Below are 4,194 nucleotides of genomic sequence, written 5' to 3'. Positions count from 1 at the left end.
GCAGACAAAAAAATATGGTGATAACTTTGAAAACCTGCAAGAAACAAAGTTCTGCAAAAACATAAGATGAAAAAACTAGCATAAAAATAAATAGGGGGCTTCCCTGGTGGCGCAGTGGTTGAGAGTCCGCCTGCGGATGCAGGGGACACGGGTTCGTGCCCCGGTCTAGGAAGATCCCACATGCCACGGAGCGGCTGGGCCCGTGAGCCATGGCCACTGAGCCTGAGCGTCCGGAACCTGTGCTCCGCAACGGGAGAGGCCACAGCAATGAAAGGCTCGTGTATTGCAAACAAACAAACCAACAAATAAATAAATAGAAAACTTGAATAAACCAATAATGATGTAAGAAATTGAAATGATCACCTACTTCCCTCAATACAAATCCTGCCTAGATGTTTTTACATGTGAATACCACAAGCTTTCAAGTACTAAATAATTCCGTGATTATACAACTTCTTCCAAAAAACAGAAAGGAGATAACATTTCCAAACTCTGTTAATGAAACCAGTATAATCTATATTATAAAGCCAGGTAGGTTGGTATGTAAAAAATATGATCAAGCTAATCACTCATGTAATGCAACAAGTTTAAATAAAATATGAGAGAATCGAATCCAAGTGTCTTTTAACACATTATGATAATATTAATTGGCTACAGCACATAATCAAAAGTTAAATATGAAAACACTTTTTAATTAAAAAATAAATAAATTTTTTAAACATTTTTAATCCATGAGGCCATAATGGTACTCAAAAAGGAAAGAGGAAAAGGAAAGTTCTTCTTTACAGTAGAATGTCAGCTAAAAATTGAATAAAGACTGATAAGATTTTGCAACCTTCAGTGTAATAATTGATTCAGACATGGATGACCACTGGATGCTAAAATTCATTAGGTGAAGATTTGTTGGGAAGACATGAGATAGTCACACAATGTCAAAGTATCACCTTAAAGAGTAGTTACAAATTCCAAAGTGAAATCTGCATCTAGACCTTGGAGAAATCTGGTGGTCATCACTTTAATAAAGTGATAACATTTTTAATGTAATGATGAGCAACCTGAATTGTGTATCTTCTCACACAATGGAATATAAAATCCTCAATCTCATGCATGAAGTATTCTTGCCAAAAACGTTTTATCTGAATCTAATCAAGCTTCCAGTCTTAATTTCTAATTTACAGGAAATATAGAAAATTAATCAAAGAACACTATAAGGAGACAAACAACTAGAATGTGGTATATTGTACAAGAAAACTGACCTTTTCTCTTCAAAAGGTCAATATTAAAAAAAAAATCTTTTTTCGTTAAAAGGAACTAAAAAGGTATTACAATAAAATAGAATGCCTAAGACTCTATTGAATCCTGGATTTTTCAAAGAAAACTACAAAACATATTTTGGGGACAATTAAGCATATTTGAATATGAACTAGACATTAAATGCTATTATGGAATGGCTGTATATTTCTTAGGTTTTATAATGATATTGTGATTACATAGAAGAATGTCCTTATTCTTAGAAGATGCATGCTGAGGTATTTAGGGACCAAGAATGTGTCTGCTTACTCTTGTGTCTGCTTATCTGGCAGGGTAACCAATCAACAACAAATAGAAAAAGAGGTTTATCAAATATGGCCAAAATGTTAACAAGTGGTAAATTATTTCTATTCTTTCAACTTTTCTTCGGTGCAAAATTTTTCAAATAAAACATATAAAATATAATCATAAAATGAATCGTGATAAGTTAGCAGTATAAAAAACACAAATGTGTTTCTACATTTGAAACTGATCAGTTTTATTTTACCACACTAATTAACTAAGGGGGAAAAGTAATTTCTTTCAGCAATGTTTTATAGTTTCTGTGTACAAGTCTTGTACCTTCTTAGTTAAGGTTATTCTTTAGTATTTTATGCTATTTTTGATGCTATTGTAAATGGAATCATTTTCTTAATTTCCTTTTCAGATCATCACTGCTAGTATAAAGAAATACAACTGATTTTTGTGTTGATTTTTATATTCTGCAAATATAATTAGCTCTTATAGTTTTGTGGGGGGGTGGTTGGTTTCGGTTTTTTTGGCCACACCACACGGCCTGTGGGATCTTAGTTCCCCAACCAGGGATCGAACCCATGCCCCTACCGTGGAAGTGTGAAGTCTTAACCACTGGACCACCAGGGAAATCCTATAATTAGCTCTAATAGTTTTTTGATGGATGATTTAGAGTTTTCTATATGTAACATCATGTCATGTGTGTACAGACATAACTTTATTTCTGCCTTTTGAAGTAAGATTATGTTTCTTTCTTTTTTTCTTGCCTAACTTCTCTGGCTAGAACCTCTAGTACCATGTTGAAAAGAAGTGGTAAAAATGGGCATTCTTGTTCCTGACTTTAGGGAAAAAACTTTCAGCTTTTCACCACTGAGAATGATGTTAGTTGTGGGCTTTACATATATGACCTTTATCATGTTGAGGAAGTTCCCTTCTACTCCTCGATTATTCAATGTCTTCATCATGAAATGGTGCTAGATTTTCTTAAATGTTTCTTCTGAAACAATTATGTGTTTTTTTCCTTCTTTCTATTAATGGGTATATTACACTGATTTTCATGTTGAACCACCCTTGTGTCACAGGGATAAATCCCACTTGGTAATAGTGTATAATTCTTTTAATATGTCATTGAATTCAGCTTCTTTTTAGTATTTTTGTTCAGGATTTTGGTATCTATACTCACAAGGTACATTGGTCTATCATTTTCTTATAGTGTCTTTGGTTCTGGTATGAGGGTAATGCTTGCCTCCTAGAACAAGTTAGAAAGAGTTTGAGAAAGACTGGTATTAATTCTTCTTTAAATGTTGGATAGAATTCAGCAGTAAAGCCATCTGGTCCTGAGCTTTTCTTTGTTGGGAGGTTTTGATTACTGATTCAGTCTCCTTGTTATTGATTTATTCTGTTTTTCTTGAGTCAGTTTTGGTAGTTTATGGGTTTCTATGAATTCTTCCATTTCATCCAACTTATACGATTTCTTGGTATACAGCTATTCACAATATTTTCTTAATTATCCTTTTTATTTATGTAAAATTGACAATGCCTGCCTTTCATTTCCAATTTTAGTATTTGAGTTTGTTTTGTTTTGTTTTTTAATCTAGCTAAGGTTTCTCAATTTTCTTGAAATTTTCAAAGAACTTCTGGTTTCATTAATTCCATTGTTTTTCTATTATTGACTTCATTTATATCTTCTCTAATCCTTATTATTTCCTCCATCTCCTAACTTTAGGTTTAGTTCTTTTTCTGGTTTGTTAAGGTATACAGCTAGGTTGTTGATTTGAGATCTTTCTTCTTTTAAAATGTAGACACTTACTGTAAAAGTTTACCCATGAGCACTGCTTTCACTACATCCATGAGTTTTGGTATGTTGCATTTTCATTCTCATTAATCTCTAAGTATTTTCTAATTTCCTTGTGATTTATTCTTTGATCCACTGGTTATTTTATTTTATTTTTTTTAAGATTTATTTATTATTTATTTATTTTTTGGCTGCATCGGGTCTTAGTTGTGGCACGCAGGATCTTTGTTGAGGTTTGCAGGATCTTTAATTGAGGCACGTAGGCTTCTCTCTCATTGCGGTGCGCGGGTGCCTCTCTAGCTGTGGTGTGCAGGTTTTCTCTCTCTAGCTGTGGAGTGGAGGCTCCAGGGCATGTGGGCTCTGTAGCTGTGGTACATGGGTTCCAGAGCGTGTGGGTTCTGTAGTTTGTGCCATGCAGGCTCTCTAGTTGAGGCACATGAGCTCAGTAGTTGTGGCACGTGGGCTTAGTTTCCCTGTGGCTTGTGGGATCTTAGTTCCCCAACCAGGGATTGAACCTGCGTCCCCTGCATTGTAAGGCAGACGCTTTACCGCTGGACCACCAGGGAAGTCCCTCCATTGGTTATTTTAAATTGTATTGTTTAATTTCCACATAGATGTGAGTTTTCTAGCTTTCCTTCTGTTATTTCTTCTTATATTATTGATTTCATTTGTATCTGCTCTATTTCCTTCTATTATTGATTCTATTGATTTCTTCATTCCATTTTGGTCAGAAAAAATAGCTGCATGATTCCAATTTTTTTAAATTTACTGAGACTTGTTTTGTGGCCTAATATACTGATTATCCTGGAAAATGTTTCAGGTATACTAGAGAAGAATGTGTATTCTGTTGTTTTGGG

The sequence above is a fragment of the Phocoena phocoena genome, chromosome 4, assembly GCF_963924675.1.
Source record: "Phocoena phocoena chromosome 4, mPhoPho1.1, whole genome shotgun sequence".
In the NCBI taxonomy this organism is placed as follows: domain Eukaryota; kingdom Metazoa; phylum Chordata; class Mammalia; order Artiodactyla; family Phocoenidae; genus Phocoena; species Phocoena phocoena.
This window is presented reverse-complemented; position numbering follows the sequence as displayed.